Here is an 18403-nt window from a genome sequence, read left to right as displayed (position 1 = left end):
AACCAAAACAGTTATTTCTCTAATCATTACCAAAGTGAAGAAACTAATATGGGAAATGAATATCGTGATCTAAATGAAAATAATGATTTATCTGCAAAGAAAGAGGATAGTCAACCATCTTCAACAGTTACATCACCACCTCAACAGATTCAGCCCGAGAACTGGTATCAAAACACACAATCGGTATCAAACCACAATCAAGATCATCAGATACTATCTACGTACAAGCCAGTAGAAAGTCGGAAACTTATATCTAATACTCCAAAAATCTTAACTCAAAAAGACTTTCTTTATCCTAGTCCAACAATTACACAATCTTACAATTTCGAAGAAACTTTCTACGAACCTAGGAAACTGAAATCATTAAATACGGAATCTACTAAAAGTGCCCCAAGTAATGCAAACGAAGTATCAAATATTTTTGATAAAAGTGTTACGTCTGATGACGTCTGGACTAAAAGTGGGAGTGAAATCAAAGAATCCACAACTCCGGAACCGTATATCAGTTCTGTTAGCAATCTTAAATTTTCTGATTTTATTGTTCAAGAGAGTAAGAGCGATTTTAAACCTATTATCACTACTACTAGCACAGAGGCCCCGCGTGTGGAAACCACTACGGAAAATATTATTGAAGACATTCTTGAAAACAACATTTTCCTGAAAAATTTCTTCAGTCCCGAGAAAACTGAAAGGCATAACGATAATAAAATTACAGAAGAACCTAAAAAAGTTACTCATATGAAAATAGACGCGGAGCCAAAAACTGATAAAATTCCAAAAATAATTCAGTATCAACCAAAACCTACGGCTGAACTTAAAACATTTAAAAAGAAGCCTATGGACATAGCAGAAATAATGAACTACGTGTCAATGAAAAACCATTTTGAATCAGGCAAAGTCAAACCTAAAAGTAAACAAGTAAATCATAACTTGGATCAAAGAACAGAAATGAGGTTTATTCCAATTCAACAAGAGCGGGAGGAAAATGTAGTTAACATTCCTGATCAAAAGAATACCTTTAGGAACTGGAACCAAGATCAGCAGGAAGAATTACGTGGAATAATTAAGAATTACAAAGTTCTTCAACGAAATAATAACAATAATAACCATAATATCAAGTATGATGATAGCCCTTTGAAAAGAGAACTCTCTCCTCCGCCTCTTAAATCTCCAAGTTTACCGCCCCTGGGCCGCGCAGGGCCGTCCATGAAAAGCTATCTACCACCCATCTATGTATAAATAACTGTGATTAGTTTTAATTGCTTTTACTTTGTAAATAAGAATTGTTTCTGGATACTGCATTTATTAGTGTAAGTAATACTAATTTAATAAATGTTTTTGTTGAAGTGTACATTTCTTATGTATTTTCGCTTAGCGACTCCACAATTAATGTCCTCTACTCTAATTATTCATGTGAAAAAAGAAAAGAGACCAAGAAAAAGAAAACATACTTACATACATAAACTCACGCCTATTTCCCACCGGGGTAAGCAGAGACTATAGAATTCCATTTGCTTCGATCCTGACACACTTCTCTTGCTTCCTCCACATTCATCAATCGCTTCATACACGCACGCCGGTTCAGAGTAGATCGTATTGAACCTTTTCTAAGGACATCTCCAATTTGGTCATTGTAAGTCCTTCTCGGTCTTCCTCTGCCAGCCCTACCATCAACCATCAGAAAAAAGAAGAAAAAGAAGAGAAAGAAAAAGAAAAGTATTTATTTAATTCTAATTTTAAAATAACAATATGTTAACACTTCAGATTTATCCATTATCCTGCTCCTAGTTTTATGACTTTACAGATGGCGGATGCAATCCTCGTGGATTTATATTATTGCAAGTAAAACTGTGTACTATACATATTCATATTCACTATTACTATTATATAAACATTAGGGTACCTAAGTACCATTGAACTAGTAACATTGAAAGCACAAGTAAACGATCGCGTGCTGAGGCGAGGTGATTCATCTACGTGGCACCGAAAGCGTAACGGGAGAAAACGTCCCAAGAATCTTGTTGTTAATCTCAACATTTAACACGTAAATCATGTTGCCGATCTGAATTATTCGGAAGACTTGCTTTTTCTTCTCTGTTTGTTTGCTATAAATTGTGCTGTTTGAATTCGAATGACGATGTAAGTAAACATCGGGATGATGATGAGTATGCAATAACTCCATACTCTCGTTTATAGTCCATTTGTGATGTGGGCAAGGCCACATGTAGTGGGTTTATAAAGCCACAACTAGTTAATTACCTTTCTGTATCTCACAGGCAATAAATACTAATACACAGGTAATAATATTGTTTACAATATTGCACCTAAAGATCGCCTAAATAAACTTAAATTCATTTAGTAATTATTATAGGATATGTACTCATTATGTATAATAAAGGCATCGATATCAGCGTATTTTACTTCAGAAACTTCTAAACCTCACTGACAATAAAGAACCATACCCAAACCCTGGACAAGTAAAACGTATACCTACTAACAAGTAAAAGGTATCTAAATCCTTATAAAGCATTGTACGGTTATTGTACTCACAGAAATCTATTAAAAACTGCATTAAGTTGTCTCTCAGATGTAGAGGTTGCATTGTTGCGGACAAGCGCACTACAATGGGTCTTTTGATAACAAATTCAATTTATTTTTAAAACGTTCCACATTTGACCTGCATTCGTAGAACCTGTTATGTGAATGCTGAGATAGTGATTGAAGATATTCATAAATAATTGAAGAAATAACTTGGTGTAAATATTTTTCTGAAGGGTAGTCATCATGATGTTATATACATATATATACCAACATAAACTAAGGACGTAATTCCTCTTGGGTAGAGCCTATTCCCTGAGTAATCCAAAGACACCGTCATCGTTACCGACCGAATATCGTCTTCGATGTTCTGAACTATTCAATTATCTCATTGTAATGCAGTAGAGTTTTTTTTTTTTTTTTTTAATTAAGATGGGTTTGCTCTTGACTTCGTTCTTCTACAAGAAGAAGAGATCGACGTTGGAACGAGCTTACCCAGAAAATGCCTATTCACCGGAGAGTCATCTTTGTTTAAAACAAACTGTAGATCAAAATAACAGAATCAAAATAATAAATTAATAAAGCTTCATGTATTTATTCAAAATTGTATAAAACAGACTTTGACAAGATAAAATTCCGTCAGATGAGCAGCCAAGCGGGGAGAGCGTTTATTGAATTTTCATACGCGTAAATTGTAGGCGACGACCGGGCGACGGGTGTAATGGCATCTACACAATACATCTATAGTGTTTATGTTTATCTAAATACAGTACACATATCTAAATATAAAGAGTGTTGGTACACTTCAGCAAAGGTTTGCCTGTACCTACTAAGTATAATTTACCCAAACATCGAGAATACATACCTAGATATTAACGGATCGATGCTAAGTGTACTTAATAGTACTGAGAATAAAACTTGGGCAGCTACACAAACATATATCTCATCTGAAGGCATCATGCTGCTACACTGCGAGTTGGTGAAGGTGTTTGAACTAGTGATGATAACATTTTCACCTAACCTGGACCGTACCCGACCCACTTCAGGCCCTGTAGCTTCCTGGGTATGCCTCTACTTCTGCTCCCAAAAGGCGTCCACTCCATGACAGTTCTTGCCCACCTATCAGGGTGCATTCTACAAACGTGATGATAACATAAATAGGCTATAAATTCCAAATTGAAAATAAATTCCACGCGAACGAAGTCGCAGGCTTTCATTGGTTCACCAGTAAACTTCACACAATACCTACATGAATATAGACCGTCTAATTCAGCTCAGGAATGGGCTATTGGAAGGGTAGTTGGGGACACTGGTGTCCAGCGCTCTGTTAATAGATAATGCCACTCACAAAGGGTACGATGATCACGTCATTAAACTGGAAACGGAATTTGAAGGCGCATCGACACCGAATAAACTACGGGTAATATGTTGGTGTTTGTATGTATATACTTATTAGAAAGGTCCCTCTACACATACCTACTTATGTTTTACTTGTAATAATAATTCTATACTTAACGTAGAAAATTGGCAAATGCCTACTTCATCATGACATCACTTCTAAGTTCGTCAATAAGTAAGTCATAAAACGCAAGACAACAAGCAAGCAAGGAAGCAAGAGAAGTGAAAAATTCTATAGTCTCTGCTTACTCCGGTGGGAAATAGGCGTGGTTTATGTATGCAAAACGCAAGACAAATTCTTAAGATATTTCAAGTTTGAAAAAGTAATGAATTTAAAAACTATGTAACTTAAATTGCATTGTTTAATTACAGAATCACTCATGAAGAAAATATGTTAGTACCGACGAATGATATGAGAAAGAAACCCTGGGGCCTTGGCCAAGTTACAAACGGTCATGAATAATGAGATCATGACAATCGACGATGACAGTAATAACAGAATATGGAATTGGCATAAAGTAACATTTTTATCACTGTCACTGTCGCTTTTCTAAGTCTAACTTAACTAACCCCTCTGTACTTACTGTCATACTGAAGTGAAAAGAAGAAAACTAGGTATTATATTTTATTAGAATCGAAAACCTATATAAGTTCCTACCTGGAGATAAAGTTAAGGGTCTGTATATAAAACAATCTCGTATTATCCACAGAACTCTAAAATTTTCATACTTAGGTAACTTATGTTTAGAAGAAAAAAAAAGTAAAACAATAAAAACATCAAAGATTTTCGTAAACTTGAACTCAAAGGAACGAAATTTCTTATTCAAATGAAACAAGTTGTTTTTATCTGGAACTTGATTAATAAAATAAAATTCTTCCTTCTCATTAGACATTCGAGAGATTAAAAAAAATTCTGCTGACGCTTGTTTGATTTTAAAATACAATTTCAGAGGAGCTCGAATGGAAAACAGCCAAGTTTTTACTGTAACTTTTGGTAAGTAGTCTGGGCAAGGCAAATTGGTAGAATTTTAAAGTAGTTAACTACACAAACAGCCGGGAAAGCAGAGTGGTGAAACTTGTGCCTGGAAATGAATACCATATCGACAAGAAACGCCTTGGTCAAACATATGACGTAGGTATATTGTAAGTATTTTCACTAACGCAGTTGGTTTGACGGCTCGCCACCTATAACGTCGGTCAGAAAGCTTCTCAGAAAGCTTCTCATCAGAGAGTTTTTCGTTGAATAAATTAATAACCTTTTGCCCATAACCATACCAACCATACCATACCTTTTAACCATATTAATTACAATATTATCCTTTCTTGTGTACCTACTTTGTAAGAGCTATTTATAGATTTTTTTCGTTGTGTCTACTGGTGAAGACCTATAAATGGCTGTGTGTTTTTTATTGTTAACTATTATTTGGAATTGGTCTTCCAATAAAAATTAAAGAAATAAATAAAACTCGCTGAGGCGTGGGTACTTAGTTAATCTTAAGTTGGATGTACCTCTGACCAGCCCAAGCTTTGAGCTTATGTTATTGTAAGGTATTTTTATTATTACCTCATTCGTGGTAATGAGTCTAAACTTTAAACCTGCTAGTTTGCAATATCTTTATATAAAGTAAAATTGAATTAGGTCTAGCTGTTCCCCCAGCAACCATTAGTAGACCAGTGTGATCGAGAGTGGAGGCTTGTGCCCAGCAGAAAAATGACAAATTTGTAATTAAATTTGCCGTAAAACATAATTATCAATCAGTCATAGAACTAGAAGAATCGCATTTTAATTTCAGACTAATGTTAACGTTTATTTCCACAACAACATAAATTAACAAAGAACAAAATTAACTCGGACGGGGCTTGAATCCGCAGCTTTTATCAATACGCGACGAGCGTGTTAACCATTACACCACCGAGTCTCCCTTTCTATGCGAAATTCTATCGATCTATGTATTGTCATTAAGCCGACGCCTACACACTCACGATCCACGGGTGAGTGACATAAAAAACAAAAATAATTTAATATAAAATTAGACCTTCCATACCGTCCGGAAGTTGAATTCCAAGATTGCAATATGCACCCGACAACGCAAACACAGCTTCCTAGAACCATTGCTTCCATCTGCTACTAAACTGTCAGCTTATTTTCTCAGCCAACCAAGCTTTCAACTAAAATCTAGCATTGTTGCACTAATGCTAATATTATGCAATTGGATTATAAAATATGCTTTTGTGGACTTATTTTATTGAAACTAAAGGTAACCTGTCACTTACCTATTGAATTGAATGAATATTGGGTTTTGACGCAGATAGTCCTATTTGCAAAATCTCATTATGAGTACGTATTTCCCATTCGTATAAAATCGTAAGACCGAATGTCCTTTTAAAATCTAAAAACCATTGTTTAACTATTGTGTCTGGATATCTCGGCGTTAGGAGGATAAAGTCCCATTCGCACAAAGATCCATTGGCACAACGTCCCATTCGTAAAAAGTCCCTTTCGCACAAAATCCCATTCGTACAAAGTCCCATTCGCACAAAGTCCCATTCGCACAAAGTCCCATTCACACAAAGTCCCATTCTCACAAAGTCCTATTCCCATATAGTCCATTTCGCACAAACTCCTATTCTTATATAGTCCCATTCGCACAAAATCCCATTCGTGTTATTGTTATATACGTAATAATTAGTCTGCATGGACAGGTTACCATAATAAACGAAATTTCAGAAATATGCACTTATACCAGTCTGATCTCCACATAATAACTACACTGTACTTCCAAGAAAAAAAATATAAAGTCCAATTGACAGAGATTCCTATTAAAAGCGCCGTTATAAAAACCTGGAAAAGAACCTTGTAATCATTTAAATAAACTTCCACGAAGCGTTTTCTGTGAGGAAGTTTGGCAAAAAACCTTAATGGATTTGTCCAGGCCCTAATTGAGTAAGACCGGGACAAAACAAATGAATTGAGGAATTGCAAATGAGCTACAGTCAGAAAATGGATCCTCAACATCACCGTTACCTTAATCAGTCAGATGTTGCCAAAGATGACTACTTAATGTTGGCTATATTTAATTTAAAATATAAAATGCATTCAGCTGCTTATTTTCACGTGAAAGATGTAAAAACCAAGAGAGTGATTGTCTCTTTTATACTTCTTGTTTTTTTTTAAGTGACTTTTTGTTCTCCGATTGATTGAGGGGTGGTCTGTGCCCAGCAGTGAGACGACAACAGTTTTGAAAGTCCTGTTGCAAGAAGCACAACAGAGAGATAGATGTAATAAGTATGTATAAATTGAGTCTCTTAAGATAAAATAGTAAGAAGCAAGAGTAGCAACGTGGCTATAGCGACTGCTATTTACGAAGTACTAAGTAAGCACATACCAGTATAGGAGAGGCACAATACACGACTCTGATTGCGTCGCGACAACGCAAATTACGTCTTCTGCCTCGTTTGTCGGCTGAGTCTCGTTTATACGAGTATGAGGCGTTTCTCTAATCACGGCAGACTGTTGAAGTTTTGTTTATTTATAGACAGTAGGTAGTTTGGGTTTGGCACGTTTAGTATTACCATAGAATAAGGAAGTATTACTAAGAAGAGTATTCTCTAGGGTAGACCAAAAAACTGGATTCATGTCATTCATGACACGGCTACTACCATAAACATCATATCATCATCATCATGTTTATAATTCCTCTGAATTCGTATGAAAATTTGCTGCATGGTTCTTTTCTGATCACTAGTTCTATACACCCCATTACATATTATAGGCATTGATGTTACTATTACTATAATACTATTATGTTACTATTTATAGGCATTTATAGGTCCGAGTTCGATTCCCGATGGGGACATTGTCGAAATCACTTTGTGAGACTGTCCTTTGTTTGGTAAGGACTTTTCAGGCTTGAATCAACTGGTTGTCCGAAAAAGTAAGATGATTCCGTACTTTGGAGGGCACGTTAAACCGTTGGTGCCGGCTATTAGCCGTAAAAACACCTCCACCAACCCGCATTGGAGCAGCGTGGTGGAGTATGCTCCATACCCCCGCCGGTTGATTGAGGGGAGGCGTGTGCCCAACAATGGGACGTATATAGGCTGTTTATGTATGTATGTATTTGAAGGCATTAGTTTAGTATACTTATTACAAATTATAAATTATAGCTGATAGTATACAGAAGCCGCCAAAAAAAACCATATCTACTTTTACAAAGATAAAATCCAGTACAAATTTTACAATCGCAAAGGCATAACCCCTAAGAGCATTCTTTAACATTCCCAGATAAATTCAACCACAGAATAAAACTTCGTTATCTCACACTGGTGTTTCATAAACAAGATATTCTATTCACAGATCGATTCCCTGACAGTACCGCATTGGAAAGGACATCAAAGTGAAAAGCAAATAGAAATAACATTGAACTTGTAACTAATACAGGAACGCGCATCGAGAATTGAAGCATAAATATTGATAGTAAGAAACAATGGGGTTGTTAAAAGTACTTTCATCGCATGATGACCAAAAAACAAGTAAAAAAGAAAAAGAACATACCCTAAATAAATAAAAAATAATTTGATTGCACTATCGATCTACTACATCCAGGACCTAAAGTATTAACACTTCTCCTCAGGCTGACGATGAATAGGTGGAAGCATTTGTGTTAATAACGATCCCAGTTATAAAAATTGGCTTAGCGTACAATATAACTAACGAAACTACCTATTTACATGCCTTTGCTCAACAGTGGAATAAATAACAATCTATAATAAAAAAAAAGCACATTTTCGTAGACATTATCTGCCGCCTTTATTTACTCTCCAGAGCGCAGAGATAAAAATGATAACTAGATGAAATTAAGTTTCTATTAAATGTTAACTCGGATCAAAGAGATGGTTGTCCAAACACTTTATAAAAAAAATTGAAACAAAAACAAAATATGTACTTATTTGAATTCCTCCAGCTTTATCCCCTGCGTATGTGACGTAGAGAAAAATATGTAAATTTTAATGCCACAGTACCGGAGATCAAAGTCTAGAAGCCAATGGATTCGCACCCGCCATCATTTTATTTTTCTATTCTGATTGTGAAAGCCACATGTGTTTATTTTGTTTCTTTTCTGAAATATTTTATAGTAAGGTTGTATAACTCTAGTAGCTGTCTATTATGTGTGTCTGATCTTCCTCCACTGTTATAAACATAACTCATTAGAACTACCTATAATGATGTACTGATTCAAAGAGAACTATCAAAGTTTAGCTATAACACGGGAGAAATGATCATGAAATAATGAGCGTAGTAACGAAGCAAAACGGTCACTTATTAGAGTTTATGAGGTATTAAGGAGAAAAGTTTCGAGTATCAAAAGTTGTAGCACGGCAGTATGCCATATCATTTACTACGAACTATCTATCTATATCAATGCAGGTAATTTTTCACTCCATAATAATGCTTTCGAGAACAATGTTCCAATGATTTTTCACGACATTTCTGAAGTAAGCATCATTAATCATAAATCTTTTTCCTGGAATATGCATAAATATAAAGTATTTATTTAAAATATATTTAATCAATGTGAAAATAATGAAGTCGCACGTGTTGCCACTAACGGGTACAAAGTTAGTTCACTTAATAAAGCTCCAGGACTTCATAGTAATATAATATCACACACAATCTCCTTATAACCAGATGGCAAAGTTTCATATTACCCAATTCGACTAAGTGAAAGTGAGACTAGTTAATCCTGAAAATGTTATTAAAGAACAGCGTGTGCCAGATTTGCATTATGGATGTGTGAAATATTCATATTATTTGGGAGAACTCTTGAGGCAAGTTCAGGCAAGCCTAGGCAAGTCTAGACACTGTAAATTTGAAACAAAATGTTTGCGTTGTCAGCGTTTTCCTAAATCCGTAGACTAAAATCTGAGAGAATCTAAAGGCACAGGATTTCATTTAGAAAGATTTTACTTTTACTCCATTCAATGATGATTACTCCTCATTGAAACTCATGTCAAAAAGCCCTAAGGATTTGTATAGGAAAATATGATGTGTTTGTATAATGTCAGAATGTAGTGGATGTGATATCATTATAAACTGTAAAATGATGAATAATAATCGATTTTAAAGCACTCTCAGTTTGGTTATCTAAGTTAATAAATGAGACGGAATAAATGAACTCTTGAAGGAAATGGAAGCATTATTTTCTTTAGTCAACGTTTATTTTGGGTGAGAGAATTTACTCTTATCGTCGGGAACAATAATTGAGTGTCTCAATAAAGCAAATTGCCAAATTAAACATTATAATACAAGAAGTAGCATCGCCCGATCCTAGATACCGAAAGATGTATGGAGCATACTAGATCAAGAAGCTGTTGTCTTTACAGAATATTCGCACAGTGTATCAAAGTCAATAAGTACTTATTAATTTGATGCAATCCTAATTGAGGATATACAAAAAGTTGTTCCATTTCCTGTATGACGCAATGATATTGGGTCAGTGTCTATCTACTTTTGCAGTCTTGTCTTAAGCCAACAGAGTGTTATCTTAGTAAAATTGCAGACAATAGCTCTTAAAGTCTTATGAACTCAAATAAAAAGTGCTTAGGTTGTTTGTTTTGAGCAAGGGGAGTGGTTAGAAGCGATGTCTAATTATGTTATTATGACATATCAATCATACAATGATTGAGCATGTGTACGTTATGTATCTGACATGGGCCTAAAGAGATCATTAGCCTTTGTGATGCGTGAACTTGACAAGAACAATCGAATAAGCAAAGCAGGTATGTATATAATGAAACCGAAGGATTAAGCCCATCCGGTATCGTTAGATAAACAAAATCAAATTATAAACTTTGAGTACCTAATAAGCTGGTCACATCTCTGTTATATCAGTCAAGCAACCGATAATAATTTAAATGAACAAGTTCAAAGGCGATCGAGGTTTTATAATCATATTATTATATAGATAGAAGATAAAAGACAATCAAAAAATAAATTATATATATCTGCGGTAATACATTCAAATTGGCTTCAAGCGTTACAACCAAAGCTTGAACCTTGTACGAATTTGAACCTTTTTTCGTTTTGTTTAATATTCTAGAGATCTGGACATCATTAACGATAAATATTTGTAAAGCAAAGAAACATTTTTTAAAGATCTGTAAAAAAGAACTAAAAACCAGTTCACCACTGATAAAACAAATCACATAATCAACATCATCATGGATAAAATAAAACTAACACAGTACTGATACCAAATAGCTCAAGAAATTTAAGAGATTTTCAAACATCTCACATCCCTTAGAAATGACAACAAGTCAAACAAGTTCAGAACACATTCTCACATTTGCGAAGAGAATTAAGAGATTTGTTTCGCCAAATATCTCGGAACAGAGATCGAGGGAGTTTGTCCGTACAAGTTGTGAAATACGGATGTGAGTTGACAAATACCCGGGTTAAATGTCCCTTAGGGTAAGCGCACACTGGAGCAGAGATTCGAAAGAAAGAGAGATCTGTATCTAATTTTCAGAGACGTATATAATTACGTTATTTTTATCGACCAAAATTCGACACAGATGACAAAGCTCCTACTGCATAAAAATATAAATAGTAATTAACTATTTTAACCATACGATGTTCACAATGCAGCCGAATCGATGACATGAAGAATCAGTGTAAATGAACAAGTAATGTTTTATCTATATTTTTTTGCCATATTAGTCTCCCTCTTAAGAACTCCCTTACAATAATAAGAAAGAAAAAAATAATTATTTATTATGAAAGGACGCCACACACAATAACAATAGGTACAAAAACATCGGACTCAATAACTTACGCAAATTGACAACCGTGATTACGAATTCGTGCTATCTTCTCAACACCATCTTTTCATCATTTACTCTATTCTCAGTTATGTGAGTCACTCTTAATACTTGTTAGGCGCTTATCTTTACTGTGACTTTTACCATCTTTCATCCCTCTACCGTCCGGGTAACCCGTGTAACGTGGATAAACCGGATTTACTGTATCCAACTTTACCAATATCGCTGGAATCAATTTGTATGTGTTATCTGAAATGGATAGAAATTGACACCCCTATTCTTATCTAAAAGGGGTGGGAGGGAAAAGTTTATATTTTTGTACCTATTTATTTTCAAATAGGGCTAAAGTTACTAAACATCTTTTAGTTTTTTTTTTAAAACGTATATTGTTCATTCGCCTTATTTAAACTTGTATGTGAACTTCAGCACCAACCTGCAATAGAGCAGCGTGAAGGAGTATACTTCATATTATTATATACATATACACCCTCCGGTTGAGGGGAGACATATGCCCAGCAGTGGGATGGGTAAGTTTATGTTTTTTTTTGAACTTCACCCCTATTTCGTAAACAACAAGCAGCCACTCTGTTGTCTAAATAATTATAATTTATGAACAATAAACTGAATTGTTTCATTGCAGATATAAAGATAATAGGAGGAGCAAGAACACAAGTACCTGGCTGTTAACTACTGCTTTGGCGATAACTTTTTTATGAGATACTAAAATTTTGATTACTGCGCCAAAACTTGGAATCCCTGAATAAACTCTTGCTTCAACTCTTTTGGACGTCTGTTCATTTAAAGTATTAGGTGTTAACAGTATTTTGATCTTATTTCCAAATGGAGTGTAAAGAGGGTGATTCCCTAGATACAGGGGGGTTAAAAAGGCCACATCGAAGCAATTCATATAAAAAAGCAACATTGCAATTTCTTTGATGTGGCCGTTTTAACCCCGCAGGTTATTGATATATTTTATTTATTTATTTATTTTATTTATTTATAAAGTACAACCACATCACATATATTTAAACATTTTACATTTATAATGTTACGGTATTGTGACTAATATATATGACAATTACGGCGTACATAACTTATACAATTAAGGGTACTTAAGTAAACATAATACCTAACTGAAATGATACCCCTTTGCTATCAAACAGCCTATGATAAGATTACTGCATGAAATTGTAAGTATCTATCTTCGGAGGATTAAAGTTTATATTGCTATCCCGGCCAATTATAGGTATACCGGTAAAGCTTGCCTTTTAATACACCGCGGCTTTAAGAAGACATTATAAAAAATATTATGAGACGTACGTACTTTGAATTATACAGTACAGTACCTTTTCCTTCCAAGAAATTTACACAAAGAAGTAACTCTGAAACTCCAAATTATACTAAACACAATATTTTTAATGAATTCGTGATTCATTAGGCGAAGTCCGTTCCCTTCAAACTGGTTGTGTGCGAAAACGCCATGAAGCCGTTAAGATAACATCTCGGTACAAAAGTGATAAATTATGTTTTTTGTCAAAGTGTTAACTGAGCGAGTTTATTTAAGACGTAAATGCTAATACCTGCAGTGAAGTCTTTTGCTTATTATTAAACCGTAAAAGTTTACTGCGTGTAAGTAACTCTGAAATAAATTTTCTGTTGAATGATAATAAAAACTGCCTATTTCTCCCATCAGGAGTCGCTACAGTTGAGTGTTCTTAAGTTTTGACAGTTCCCCATATTATTTGAGTAAACAAACATAATTGTTTTGGTTATATTTTTACACCAATTGCGCAGAGTACTGTAAAGAGTAAGAGTGACTGTAAAATCATAATGTTATATTTATTCCCTAAAGATCGGAAAAAAAGAAAACTGTTTTTCAATCCAAAACAGTCTTTTCCGACTAATGGATTTTCTTTTTCGTAACTCATCCTTCAGATGGGATACAGTCCACGTTGCTCCACATTTTATAGCAATTTATCAGGAATTTTAGCTGTATAGTATGGAGAACTGTCAAAATTTAAGAACACTCAACACCAACAGTGCTGCCGCCTACAATTATCGAGCTTCTAGTTTTTATCATCAATCTTTTCTCGGTTTAGAATACCTATACATTAGGTATGCTTTTGAATATTTCCTATGACTTCAAACGCCTCGGCCTACAATTTTACATTTCTTAATTAAACATCTGTTAATAGACGCCAATCTAATTGCGAAACACCTACCAAAACTCATCGCCATGAAAATCGAAACTTTAATGAAACCGTTACCTGATTATCTTCCAAATCCCCTAATTTAGCTATAGGTAACTATAGCTATGATAGACATGATATGACAATGCAACCCCGAGGACAGGCGATGTAATCACTCCGATTAATTACTGGAAAATGTACATCGCACGGCTCGACATTTTCAATTACCGGTTACCGTGGATGCGACCGAAGTCTATTACCGAATGGCCGAAGGGACAAGCTTGGTTTAATTTTGCGGTAATCGGGTTATAAGTCCCGGAGCGCAGGTTTTGGTTGCAATTGAAGTAAATGACAATGGGTGGGGATTGATGGTGACAAATGGAATGGTAGGAAAACTGTGTTGTTGTAAAGGCATTTCACCTCGGCTCTTTGCATGGTAATGATTGTAATCAAAGGTGGTTCATTAATTTCTTCGTGATTTAAGCCGAATGCCCTGTCTTGCCGGGTACCTCTACCCCCGCCTTCCCCTATTGTTGAAAGTTCACTCGATACTGCGGTTAAATGTTACTTTTTATCTTCATCTTGCGATGGATGTACAGAGGTACATCTATATCCGAATTGGTATAGTCCTCTGACTACCCCAATATAGTTGTGAGCTTATTTTATGTGTTATCTCAGGACTTCAGAACCAACTGTAGCTCTACATTGTCTATTGTACTTGGGCCTTAGCTAAGTTGCAAACAATTATGACAATCGAGAGTGGCAGCGATAAAAATATATGGGATTAACATAAGGTGACATGTCAATCCCATAAATTTTAAACACTGTCACTGACAATTGTTATTAATCGTTTGAAACTTGGCTAAGGCTCCTGGTGACTTGTGGTAGGCCCAGCTTTACTTATTAAGGTAGACAGAGCCACAAACCGATACGCGACAAATCTTTATACGCAAAATTTTAAACTCCATTTTCGTTTATCTGTGTCCGTATTATCTCACTCTAAGAACTCTATCAAAGTTAAACGCGAGGAACCTTGAAGAAAATCGAATTTGGCACTTTTTCAATCAAACTTAACCCACTTATCTTGCAAGGAAGTAGCTAACGGCCATGCTGCTTGTCCTTCTGTATTTGAAATACTTATTCTGGATATGAATCTTAGTCGAAATATAAATCCTATGTGCGAAATTTATTTAAATAAATTTAAATTAATTCTTGTATTTCTATAATTTTGTTCAGGTACAAGTTCAGGTAATTAGGCTTGTAAAACAATTTAATAATGTAGGTAAAGGTATAAAGGTTTTACATTTAAAACAGGTTAGTAATTTATTAAAATCTCGGAAGCGCAAGAGATATTCGATTTTTCAAAGAACTAAATTATGAAAACAAAATGTCCCTCAATGATTTTAATCCAGAAAATCTTGAAAGCCCAAAACTGCTCAATGAATTCTTTCCCCCACGTAACTAACTAGACCGTCTGCAGACTTTCATAAGGGCGTCGCAGATGGCACACCACATTAGTATGTTGATGAGGCAATCGCGATCACAACGGGGATAACGTGATTTATATTGGCACTAGGGCTGCCAAGGATGTAGAGAAGAATAGGCAGGTAGATATGGTGAATGTTAAAAGCATCCGAACTTGCCCTATTGAGTTATTAAATTACCTATCTTAAGTGCAGTTGTCACTAACAGATTTGGCCCGACCTTTAGAAACTGCGGTACGGCTCACCACCTATCACGTTGGTCCAACAAAAAGCTTGGTGAGGTGTGGGTATTTAACTAGTCCTTCTTACGATGGATGTACCTCTGAGTACCCCATTGGGATATATTCGTTAGCTTACGTTACTACTGTTAGTTTTTAATGTCTTTGAACAATTTCTTACTTGATACTACTCGTGTGACTGTGACCAAAGCTAACCTGGACTTATATTTTATAAGTGTAGCGATATTGAAATTGTGAATAAAATATTCACAAAAAGCTTCAGAGAAATACAAGCGATGAATGCTGAAGTTCTAAAAATATTCAACTTGTTTTGCTTCTAAAAGTTCCACATATTCTTGATATTCTGAAAGCTGTAGGTACAGTAACGACGCGAGACGCATCTATAAAACTAAAGTTTTGTCACAATAGTCGTGAAACATTCCTAAACACCTTCTAGTATCAAGAAACAAGCCGTTAGGCATAATATAAAGTACATAAAAACATGAAACAATACAAACTAAACTCTACCATCGATTCCCAGCCCTAAATCTCCAAGATAAATTAGAGTGATGTGTCAAATTTTTCACGTATTTTCCTTCGATAGGTTGTCGGCGGTGACCACGTCTCGTAATTGATAGGACAGATGATATTAATGTCCACCCTCTGTACAACGTGTGCACACAATTTATGTTGCAATACCGCCAACCCTCCCTGTCGAAATATATTTCAATGCAATTTTCATGTGCAGAAAATTGGATGAAAATCTAAGCACAAGCGCTGACGTTGAAAACGGAATATTTTGATACTGAAATATATTATTAATTTATTTCTATGAATAATATCATATTTTCAATATATTTTAATGTAAAGAAAACACTAATAATTGTAGGTAGGTAGGCACTTATTTATAACAAGTCTCGATGATCCAATGTGCAAGTAAAAATACATAAATTAAAATGAAATCAGTTATTATTTATAATAAAAAGTGCAAATAGTTTAATAATAAAATTATATTTAAATCGTATTGAAAAGTAGGTACTTTTTACCTACAGCGAAATAGAGTACAGCGCCATCTATTATAATTTACTTAAATCATGTCGTGCAACTAGTAGCAGTACGATACCAGCCTAGCAAGTTCTTTTAAATATTAACAGAGGGCGCTGCAACATAAATAGTACGAATGTAACTTCCTAGATGGTGCTAGGGAAAAATAGTACGTAAAAAACTCGCTAGGTGGCGGTATGCGTACCATTTCGTTCCTTTCTCACAGTTACTATTTACAAACTATATCCGCGCCAAAATGTGTGTGATAGATAAAGTAACTGATTCTATCGAACAAAATGTTACATAAATTATAAAACAATATTTTAATGCATTACGTGAAAAAAATATAATAATTTACCGTATTATAGGTAGTAGATAATTAGTACTTACTATTATCTAACAAGTTTCTGCATCATTTCAATCATTTTGGCTTCAAATTTTCCAAACCACTTCCTAACAAAATTTTCCTGGAACGAGACGACATTGTGCTGCAGTTCAATAAGGAGTTCCTTTGCGGATATCCTTCCTCACAACTTTGTAAAAAGGCTTCTTTGTGAAGCAGATAGCTCATCTAGATAAGTGAAAGGCCTTCACGCCGCTGTCGGTACACCTCTGTGATAACGCCACTGAGATGGGATTTGTAAGGAACTCGATTTTACAGTGCGATAGTTCGGAAAAAATATTTTTAGCTGCATGCGATGTGCTGTCGACGTCACTTTTACAAGCTTTCGATCTTTTGATTGGTGCTCGTTTCAAATACGAATGTAAACGTGCTTTGAAGGATTTTTGTTATGACGATTTAAAAAAAAACTATGTGCCATATTGGAAAGTCCTAGTTCTTCTCCCCATTTTGCATTGATGTATAATTAGGTACTTATGTTACTGTAGAAACACTGTATGTATAATGTAACCTATCATATCATAAAATAGATATCATCTGGCTTCCTGACTCATATTTTATTCGCGCTTGGTACCTAAGTCCTTCTTATGCAAAGTATTTTTGATTTAAATGTGTAATTATAAGTTAATTAAATACAAAAACTAGTAGGTAATTTGATTTGAAATTTGAGCCACCTAAGTACTCGGTTTTAACTCTAACTGTAACAATTATAAACTGGTCCCACTTTAGTACTTAGTCAATGACGTAGGGTTTGCTACGATCCGCTCTCGTACTATCCCACTTATTAGTAAATCTATGAGGAAGCGCGTAATTATTTTCCCAAGGGAAGAAATATTTGATTACAGACATCCGGGATAAGCTAGCTTCATTGCTTTTATATCGTTACCCACTACACAACCGACTAGTACCATACATAGCCCAATGGCTCGAATTAGCTTCTGAACGTTTCTTCGATTCTGCTCCGCACCACCCAAATCCGCTGGTAATCGCACTTCCGAACACATCCCGCTTAGGGACGGTATTGAACAATTTCGACGCCCATAGGACCTAGGTAATAATAGTAAGTATACGATCCTGACGACCCGATTTCTCTAACACAGAGTCAGCCAATCAGCTCGCGACAACAAACACATCAGAACCCCGATACGGACGTGGTCGACGATTTCAATCATTCAGCGCTTATCGCTATCAGCCCACTATAATCGACTTATTCTTTCAAATAACATAAGTAAGTACCTACTGTTCTGATCACGACGGAGAGGCACGGCCCCAATTGGGCACCCTTAAGCCTATTGTCTTAATTTTTTGTAC

The 18403-nt window shown here is 35.2% G+C and overlaps 1 protein-coding gene across 1 annotated transcript in view; it reads right to left on the bottom strand.

The window, feature by feature from the left end:
• The window catches only part of LOC126370947 (uncharacterized), a 195769-nt gene that overhangs the window by 173586 nt on the left and 3780 nt on the right, over window positions 1–18403 (bottom strand). The window lies entirely within an intron of this gene.

The sequence above is a fragment of the Pectinophora gossypiella genome, chromosome 11 (assembly GCF_024362695.1).
Source record: "Pectinophora gossypiella chromosome 11, ilPecGoss1.1, whole genome shotgun sequence".
In the NCBI taxonomy this organism is placed as follows: Eukaryota; Metazoa; Arthropoda; class Insecta; order Lepidoptera; family Gelechiidae; genus Pectinophora; species Pectinophora gossypiella.
This window is presented reverse-complemented; position numbering and strand designations above follow the sequence as displayed.